We start from the raw sequence: 10,721 nt of genomic DNA, 5'->3' as shown, positions 1-10,721 counted from the left end.
TTCTCACAAATGGCCAAATAAAAACAAGGAAGCCTGCTCCACACCAAGCACAACTGCGCCCTATCACTTCCCATCCATGAGGCCATTTCTTAAACATTGAGGCATTGTTCAGATGCATGGAGTGCAACCCCTGCCTCCCAATTTCCATTTCTTTCCCCCCTGCAGAAAGGCTGAATCTGATCCGAACCCATTGGTGTGTGGATAATGAAGGGGTTACCAGGAGCTGGGAGAGGCCCAGTAATTCCCCACACCGGGGGAGTGGGTTTTTGGGTGGGGTTTGGATGAGTACCCCTGCTCCGTGATGCATGCACTCATGTGAGCTTGTGGCAGCCCTTACCCAAATCCAAGCCCAGACGTAGACCCTACACGTATTATATAGAGATACAATACATAACCTGGCTTCAAACATTTTATTGCTGCAAAAATGCCCTTTTCCATACAAATGGCGTTCATGCTGTATACATTATGTATTGGTATTACTTTTATCCTCTGTATATATTAGATAGGATTGTGGTGAAAAATAATTGCATGCATAGTGCAGCTTTTAGGATTCTGTCTGTGTTTGATGACTCGAACAACATAATGATAACAACATAAACATGAAATTCAAATTAAAGACATGTAAATAACACCTCAGTCCCTTATATTTGCTGCTGAGTTCATCATCCTCTATCATGCTGTACTCTTTCAGTAGGCGTGGGAGCAACCCAACTCAATCTAAGGTCACAAAAATTAGCATATCATCTGGCAAAATGGTTAGCCAATGTGTGGGCGTCTCCCAGAGGGGGGTCACCTTAAACATCAGTGTTAAGGCACCAAGAGACCCACATGTATTCCAGGGTTAAGTATCTCCACTTCATTATGATAAAGATGTTAACAGCTACCCAACCTACCAATGCTGTCAATAGACACCGAGTCCTGGCTCTATCCAGCCTACCTTGCCCTTTCTTAGGACCCAGCATGAGCTTACATCCATCATCTGAATACTCCAGGCCCGAATCATTGCCGATCATTATAGTAACAGACAGAGAGTCCTTATGATTGGCCGTGATTGTTAGATCACAGGGATCTGAGGGGTGATCCATCACGCTGGGTGGCACTCTAACACCTCCGCGTGATGGTTTTCACCTCAGGGGTCAGGGCCAGGTCAGCAAGAAGAGACCCCTCCCTACAGAGAATCCCTGCAACACTCGCAGTTATCTACCACAGGATCCCAAAGTGTAAAATCAGATCATTACTGCTTCCCATCTGACTAAGTGTTATTGCATTTAAAAGTAATATAGATTTTCAAATTTAGCTATTAATAAACAATGCAAATCCTGAGACAGTCTTTTACTATTACTTGTACATCAGAACTACTCTTGTTGCTTTGTGAGCCACTGACCCCATCCGACTTGTCTCTCAAAACTGGTGCAACACAAAACAGTAACCCGAGGCTATGTGTTGTCATCCAAATGAGATAAGTTTATTTTCCCTAGACCAGCATTTGTTCCATCAGCCTGTAGGGTCGCAGACCCCACTAGGAAGCAGTGGGGAGTCTTTCTCAGCACCTGCAGCTCTAGCGAGGTGGCCCGCTAGCAAGGAAAGGCTTTGGCCGCTGCCCAAATATCTGCCTGCACCTTCTGTGCAAACGCACCAGCCTTAGGAAACCAGGAGGCAGCAATATTGTGAAACAAATGTCCTCTAATCTCAGCCTGCTGGTCTGGGGTCTTGTGTGGGGCCTCTTTATTGTCCCATCCAGACACTTCCCCTCTTTGCTCTTAAAGTCTGATCACACAGGAGGACAGTGTTATTGGCAAGCACACAGCATACACCTTCAGAGGTGTCACAGCAGACCCACTGGCTGCACCTGTATGTGACTTTATGTAGTGGCCAGCAGTAATGGAGTGCTATGATTAAAGGCACTGAAAAACATTTATACCAACAGAGAAGCCATGTAAAACTGTTGACTTAAATTCAAGATACAAAATTATTTAGCAGCAGTAACAACTTACAAAGCATAAATATCTGACTCAGTTGAAATGTGCCTTTCCATTTACGATGAATGACAGTAAAAATCATACTCTCACAAAAAGGGTAGAAAGGTAGAATTTTGAAGAGGACGTTAACAGATTTTAACTTTAACTCAGGAAAGTGAGCCACTGTGACCCCGATGTTTATTCTCGTTGTTGTAAAGATTATGAATCCACCGACTTGTGTACAGAGATGGAGTTCACCGCTCGAGGAACGCTCAGTGTTCTTTGAAATATAGTTCAGTTAAAAACAAATCCAACTATAGATTTTGAGTGGCATGAAAAATTTTTCAGAAAATACATAGCCTTCAGGTTTCAAAATATTTAGCACAGTAGGTTTTTGTGGTCTGCAATCAGCCTTAGAGAGAGATGCATGCTGGGTAAGTAAGGTCACCCAGTGACTTCAGGGATGTAACAGTGATATCTCTTCATAAATTTAAGTAAAGTAATTTATTATTAACATGTTGAACTGATGCTAATGATTATTATACCTCATGTTGAGTTATCACTGGAAATAAGAAAATTAAAACTCTGTCTCTAAAACTCTAAAACAAAGTGTTGAGAAGACTTATAAACTTATATTTTGATTAGCTTCTACTGTCCCCTGTGTACAAATCTGGATGCTAACCTACTGCTCATCGTTCTTGATTGGTCAATATATCTACTTATTAAGCTGTTCAGCTACCTTCATTATTACAATATTAAGTTCATCTTTAGATATTTTGTTGATATTCTGTTTTTTTATGTGCTCAGTCAGAGTTGCTGTTAGATGTTTCTATTACTCTCAAACTGTTGGCTTTATCACATAAAATAGAGAGAGAGAGAGTGAAGGCATTGTGTGTTAAAATTCACAACATAAATTCAGCATAATAATATTATGATTTGAGCCACATTCTTCAGTAAATGCCTTAACATTTACTTAGAATATGGCCTTTCATGAGAAATAATAAATTATGAGCAGAATGCAGTTACCTTAAGATGTAAATGGTTAAACCTCATACACATTTTTTATTTTTAAATGTGTATTTGAAAGCTTTGTCACTGCATGAAAATCAAGTAACTTGAAGATGCTGATGTGCCTGATTGACTGTGAGAGCACTTTTTTAATTTTCTTTTTAACAATCTTGGTCAGTTATCTCAGGATTAAAAGACGGTTTCTATTCTGTCAGACATCCTCAGCCCTTTTGTCACTTACTGTATGTTTTTCACCACAATCTTTTATAAAGTAAATAAATATACTTGAAGACAAACATGAAATATGCTGGTTTTGGAAATAAATCATCCTAAAATATTCATATATTTTCAAACTTGGAATTTATTACTCAGAGAAGTTCCTGCATACAAAGCAAATTCTCGTCCATTCAATTGGTGAACCAGACCTGTGTCTTTTGTAGCTTGGCACAAAAGAAGTTGCCCTCTGGAGTGTGTTATTGGAAAATATTTGGAATTATTTTCCTGATCACTGGTTTATCTCTTGGAATTCTTCCACCTTCCACCAAAAGTTCTGCAATTTGAGCAAAACAAACAGAAATGCACTCATCTACACTGACTGGAATTTATTTTTACTGTTCCAAAAACTGACTTCCCATTTTTCATAATCAGTTATAATAGATAACAATTAAACCTTAGAACGCGTGAAAGGAAAACAGTTTTCTGCTTTCAGATTCAATATTGATGCTGTTCAATGTTCACTTTTTAGTTTAGCTGCTTTGGGAGGAGAATATAAAAAGAGGAAAAAATGTTGGGTCAGAGGGCCAGAAAAAGATCATAGATCAGTCACTATTAGCTGATACTGTACACAGCATATCTTTAAGCGTGTGTGTGGGTGTGTTTACTTCAAATGAGCAGTCAGCTGGGGGTGGAGTGTGTATCTATGGCAACGAACTGGTCCCCAGCTGTCACCGTGAAGAAGAAGATGGGTGCCATGAGCGAGGAGACCACTTAACCTCAGCTGCTCCTCAGCTTAGGGGAGTCAAGATGCTGCTGAAACCCTTACAGAACCTCAGTTAATATGTATCAACAGACAAAAGATGGCTTCAAACCAGCCAGTTAAAAAAGACAGAGAGAGAGAGAGAGAGAGAGGGAGACAGACAGAGCTTTACAGAGGCTCCTCTTCCTAAAAGTGGAGTTCACTATCAAGAGCCCCAGTAGAGCAGATGGAATATTTGGGGGGGGGGGGTTGGCAAAAGCTAATTAGATCTGGTTTAACTGGAGAATTGCTTTTAATTGTTAACTGTTAACTTCTGATAGAGGAAGGCCATTTTGCAGCATATTTTTAACTCTGCTGTAACCATCTGCTAGAGTTACACCAAACTGCACAGAATGAATACAAAACAAACTGTCGGGAATTAGCAAGTATTATTGTGTTATCTATGGACATTTCTTTTTAAAGAAAAAAAAGAAAAAGAAATCAAAATGTACTTTGTGTACGGTTGTAATTCAGAAATTCTCCCAGAAATTATTAGTTTTAGTTACTCATAGTGCTAAGGTTAAGGTTAGGGAAACATAATGGTCTCGATTTGAAAAGGTTGAAATGGTTTATTTCACTTCATGAATATTTAGCCATTTTTCTCTTTTATGTGCCTTTATTGCCTAACCTAGTCAAAGGGTTAAAAAAAAATGCTTTCCAGTATAAGAGTCCTGAGCTTCATCCACCCACCATCTTTACTACGACTTGTGCGTATTTAGCACTTCTTTCACCCCAAAAAGCTAATACAGTCCAAGCAGCAATCACAGAGACAGTGACTACAGTGGGCTCTAACAATCTTAATTATTGATTGATATGATAATAATTGTCTTGATTAATTACGGGAATTTGTCAGATATTAGTGATTAATAGATGGATCAGCCAATAGTTTCGGCTCTGATTATTAATCCCTTGTCAGCTGTTTCCCATTTTGAGTATATTTGTGTATATGTGTATTTTAGAAACTTAAAACAAATGAGATCTTCCTCTATCACACCTGCTGTTCAAAAAGTGAATAATTTGAGGTTCATCAGCTGACAAGGTCGGACTGACAGACTGGAAGGAGGGAGGGAGGGAGCTGGGTGGGGGGTGGGGGGTGTCTGACAGGGTGTCGTCGTATTGCTGGTGACAGAGGTTAGAGGGTCAGACAGGAAGGTCTGTTGTTATGAAGGGGAAGCGGACTGCATTGTTCAGCCCTCGTTGGCCTAATCAGGCATTGTCAGTGCTGCCCGACATAGACAGCACAAGCTCATTCTGTGTTTTCTCCTTTATCTACCATTGTCTCTTTGTCTGGTCCTGTCTGCAGTTTCTGTCTGTGCTATAAGGGAATCTCCTCTTTCTCTTTTCTGAACTCTCCCCATTTTTTTTCTCTCTGTCCCTTCTTTTTACATTTTTTCCTACCTTTTTTTCTGTCCACATTTTTCTAAGTCTATCCCTCTGGCGTACACATATCTCCTTCTGGCTTTCTGTATGCGCATGTATTTGAGTGTGAGTGTGTGTGTGCGGGTGTCTTTGCCTCAGGCCATCCCATGGGAGGCTTCACAGGCTTTAGAGGCCAAATGAGGTGTAAGTCTATTAAAAAGGCAGAGCCAATGTGCACATTCCCAGCATGGCATGTCATTCAGGTGCAGTTAATTTCTACTTGATCAACAGTAGATGTGTTGCAGAGGTGTGTCCCGAGAGACAGACAGGTCAGCATCACACACATCTACCATCTTTCTACGTCTCTTAGCAGCCTGAACCTTTAAGGCCTTTCTGTTCTTAAGGTACAGCTGTTGCAGAGGTTTATGGTATGCAAACATCCTACTACAATGGTCACATGTGGAGGTGTGATTTGTGTGGTGTGATTTGTGTTTTCAAACGTTGTCAAAGTTTCCACATAAATTTAGAAAGTGACGGATTGGGTTTGCATCTACCTGCAGTTCATTTGCAATGGAGATCCTGTTGATAACCATTCAATGGAAACAGCACAAAACAAGTATGTTTGTAGGCTACACATAGCCTGCTGTATGTGTGCCACAAAATCCCACGAAAGGACAGAGAGATTAAATAGGCCTGTTTATTCATATGAAGATGACAAATGTAGTAAGCTGGAGGAAAAGGAAAGGCTCAGAGGACATACCATTCATTATAGAAGTGCCTGTGGGTCATCGTGTTTTTATCTAAATCGTGTCACAGCCCACTTTCCAAACCACACCACCAGGCTAGATGCATGTGTTTCTGCTTAACCTACTTCAAATGTTCAGATAGTGTTTTGAATACATGCGCCATTTGTCTGCACCCATAAAGGACATACACTATATAGACAAAAGTACTGGGACACCAATCTTTGTTATGGAATTCAGGTGTGGTATGGGGCTGTTTTTCAGGGGATGGGCTAGGCCTTTTACCAAGACATTTTGGACTATGCTTCCAACTTTGTGGCAACAGTTTGGGAAAGGCCTTTTTTGACTCTTTCTACTTTTTCCACTCAGCATGACTGTGCTCCAGTCCACAAAGCAAAGCCCATAAAGACATGGCTGAATGAGTGTGGAAGAACTTGACTGATTCGCACAGAGCATGACCTGAACCCCATCCAACACCTTTGGGATGAACTGGAACAGAGACTGTGATTCAGGTCTTTTTCAACCAACATTAGTGCCTGACCTCACAAATGCTCTACTGTATGAATGGGCAAAGATTCCCACAGAAACACTTCACTCAGAAATCTTGAGGAAAGCTTACCCAGAAGAGTGGAAGCTGTAATAGCTGCAAAGCTATCAGTGTACTTAGAATGCATTAAAGTCATTAAAGTCCCTGTTGGTGTAATGGTCAGGTGTCTCAATACTTTTGTGTATGTAGTGTTTAAGGAGCACAGATGGCCAATGAAATATGCTGATGACCTCCCTAAAAACCACAGTGGAAAATGCAGTCTTTTAATTAGATATGAATTGTAATCAACAACTGCTGTGAGCAGACTTAAGCAGTGTGGAGCAAAGTGACATGAGAGTAGTGTAACCAGAATCTGTCAAGGCTAATTACAGGTGATTGTGAGTGTAGCTTGCACTGCTAAAAAATTTAATTTGCTATTGATTTGAAACTTAAATGGTCTACGTCCATTCCTATCATTATAACATGGAAGCAGGGCTGCCAATACACAAAGCCACTGACTCTTCTCAGGGTGACTCCAAAAGACTGTGATAGTTTTTATAGGCTCAGCACCCTATAAAGTCCCATGATCTCACTTCTGTCACATATGCTAGTCATTTTCTTCAAATAAAATATAATATGATATGAAACAAAACTTTGTTTCCTGTAAAATAATCAAAATCAGTACATTTCAATATATAAAATTGTGCCACTATATGACTGAAACACAGGCCTAAAAACTAAATCACACTCTAAATCTGTAGACTTGTATGCACTTACCAGCTTCATTTAGTACTTGGCAAAAAGGATTTCTGGCAAATATTTCTATTAGGATTCATGAACATCAAGTAATAAAGAAGAGAATTGCCTTTGGATAACAATTTATTTTATAGTTATGGAGCTTCCAGCATTATCACTTGCTAAATTTGCATTCATAAGCACATTAGCGTCCCGGTATTGACACTTATCTTAACTTTGATCTTAATCAGGATCTTATGTTTACATGAAACATGAGAGACTCGGTTTTTCAGATCTCTTCCATGGCACAGGATGAACATAGATTTGTTTGCAGCTTTGTGAACTCTTCAACATGTTGGGAGTTAGACTAAAAATACGAGCTACGAGGCAATTTATGCTCTGCATCACCAAAGTCAGACTTTCACTTTCATTTCAATGTATTGATCATTATTATGTTATGTTAACTCACCAGCTTCAACTGACAGCATACCTACAAACATCACAAAACTTGGACAAGGTGTCTGATCTGGAAAGTCACCATAAGGGATGTTGTTGATGTTTACATGCAAAATATATTACCTGAGTACTCAAATGTGTACTGTATGACAACTCGCACTGAAAGAACTGCCAAATCAAAGATTAGCAGGCAGACCATAGCACCTCAGGATGATTTTGTCCTTAATTTGATTCTTTATCTGTTTATGTATGTAAGGTTAAGTTGCACATTTGACTGTTCCTCACAGTGAAAGAGTATCTGACTTGTGCCTCCAGCTTCTAAATAGAAGAAGATGATTCATACCTCCCCAAAAAAGGAACTGAGTCATGAATTTTAAGGCCTCATTTTACATGGCACTAAACAAGATTGGGAGAGTTGTTGAACCGTGCAGTGATGATGAGTTGGATGTCAAAGTTTAGTGACATTACTACAGAAGTAAATTCATTTTTTTGAAGTCGGTATGTTTTGATAAAGGCACGAAAACAGACACCTGCCATCAAACTGAGTCTTTGTCAGCCTGCTCTATCTCAGTGGGGCTGAGGTCAGTAGCCCAGCTCTGACCTCTCTGGGCCCATTTCTCTGACAGACATTCGTCACTCTGCGGAGGGCTGTGCACCGTAATAGATTATTGACCACCTCAGCAGTCCCATCACCCCACACAGCTCAACAACACAGCCACCTTTACTGAGACACAGAAACCAGAGCAAGACAGAGAGCCACAGCATGCAGCATGAAGAACATATGATACGATGAATGAAAAGCTGATACTTTCAACTGCAGCATCTGCGTTAAATCATATGCATGTGAATTATTGTGTCTTTAGGAATCAGAGCAAGCTGGCGTCACATACAGAAGAAGCAGATGGATTTTCAGAATTAATATCAATCTCTGAATTGCTGGAGAACAGAATTGGTTTGACATTTAAAAATGAGGTGCAACACATTATAGACAGAAGTCTACTGACGAAAGTACACCGGCGTCGAAAGAACCATGAGTGTAAATTGACTAGAAAGTCAAAGTCTGTTCCTTTGAAAGACAATGGAACACTTCTCTGTCTCTGATGAATTAGGGGAAAAGTAGGTCTTTCCTCCATATTGTGTGTTTTGTGTTTTGGCACATTCTGGGTTCCTTAATTATATGATAATTCATCTCGGAGCACTAATTTACCCCCTGCCAGTTGCTTTAAATGTTGGACCGTTTTGTGAACCAGCACTCAGAATTAGATATGAGCTGATGGCTTAAAGTGTGTCTCCCAGCTAAGGAGCATATTTGTACCCATATTCTTTTTTCAAACATTAGGGCTTTTTTAGGGCTACCACATATGTGGCACATGAGTGCCACATATGTGGTATCTTCTCATAGAAAGACATTGTTTTAATGTTAGATGTTTCATGATTTGCGTCTCTTCCCAAAAAATAATGGAAAGAAATGGGTTTCACAGTAAGGCTTGCTGCATATGCTGTGAAAGAATTACTTTTGATATTTCAAAACACTTGCAAAAAAGCAAAAATAGCATGAGTAAAGAAGATGGCCTTTTTTTTCTTCACTGAAACATAACACACAGTACACATAATGATTCAAATGCAGCACAGTGTGATGGTTTTGATGTGGCATGTTGGGCCTGCAATATGTCCCTCTCCAGCAATTCATATAATAACTACCTGCTGTTCGGATTCTTGGGCCCTGTCTGTCATGCGATTGGGGGACATTTAGGCTTATTTCGCCATTGCTTATTTAGCCACGGGAGGCCTATTAATTTCAGCAGGCCCTGTCCTCTCCAGGGGCTATCGCTACCCGCTGCACGCGTGTCCCATTGTTTAGTTCCATTTACATCTGTGGTCAATGAATAATGACAGCTCCAACTCAGCAAAACACATACTTGCACTCAAACGCACAGGGACACGAACAGACACAAGCTGAACACGGATTTCCCAGACGTGGGGATAACAAAAGAGGAAAATAAAATATCTGGGATTGCAACGCTTTATCTGTAGAGAATCATGATTAAAAGCTGTGTAATGCCAAGCCGAGCTGTAACTTTCCTTTCTGATTTTCTGCCCTGTTAGAAATTGTACTGGTACGGCTGTTATTTTGGCACCCTCCCAACCGTATTTGACCCATTAAATTAGCCACATTGGTTGATATGGTGCCATGCTAATGTTGAGGGTTTCTCTCCATCGGGTGCACAGACTCCTGGCACCCGGTATTTCACTCTGGCTGTGCAAAAGAGGCTGTGCCACTGCTACCACACATCATAGAATATTAACCCTTTTCTGTTCCCTGGCAAATGCACCAGATGGCACAGCACAATAACAGCTGTCAATTTCAAGGCAGTGCCTCTTTGGTGGATTTTTCCCCCCTTGCTCTTTGGTACGCTGGGAGGATTTTTTAAGACATAATAAGCGAACTGATGTGCTGTTTCAGATAGTAATGAATCAAATGTTACACTGAAGCAAGAAGCGTGTTCCCTCTCTGGGAAACCAAAGAGGTGTTACAGAGCGAGTGCAACAGTCAGCCACAACACACAAACACATGCATAAACACACACACATACGCACGCACACACAGACATGCACAGGCAGTGATGGAGCTGTGGAAGAGATCTTCCACATTGAAATGTACGGCACCAGGTTGAGGTTTCCCCTTCATCCACCCGAGCGACTGTAGCAGTCATGAGATGAAGTCCCTGGTGCCCCCTCAGCTGCCACTCTAGTTAAATTAAAACTGAGGCCTCCAAATACATTCTTCATTGCAGGCCTAAAGCGCAGGAAAGTTGTATTTGGCCCAAGTGGCGGCTGGGGAATTGTCCCCTTAACCCAGTCCCATTCGCCTTATTTACATGATAAAAGCTGGAGTCGGGAAGAGCAAAAGAGCCTTCGCA

Source organism: Scatophagus argus, chromosome 10, assembly GCF_020382885.2.
Source record: "Scatophagus argus isolate fScaArg1 chromosome 10, fScaArg1.pri, whole genome shotgun sequence".
NCBI lineage: Eukaryota > Metazoa > Chordata > Actinopteri > Scatophagidae > Scatophagus > Scatophagus argus.
Note: the sequence above shows the minus strand (reverse complement) of the source record.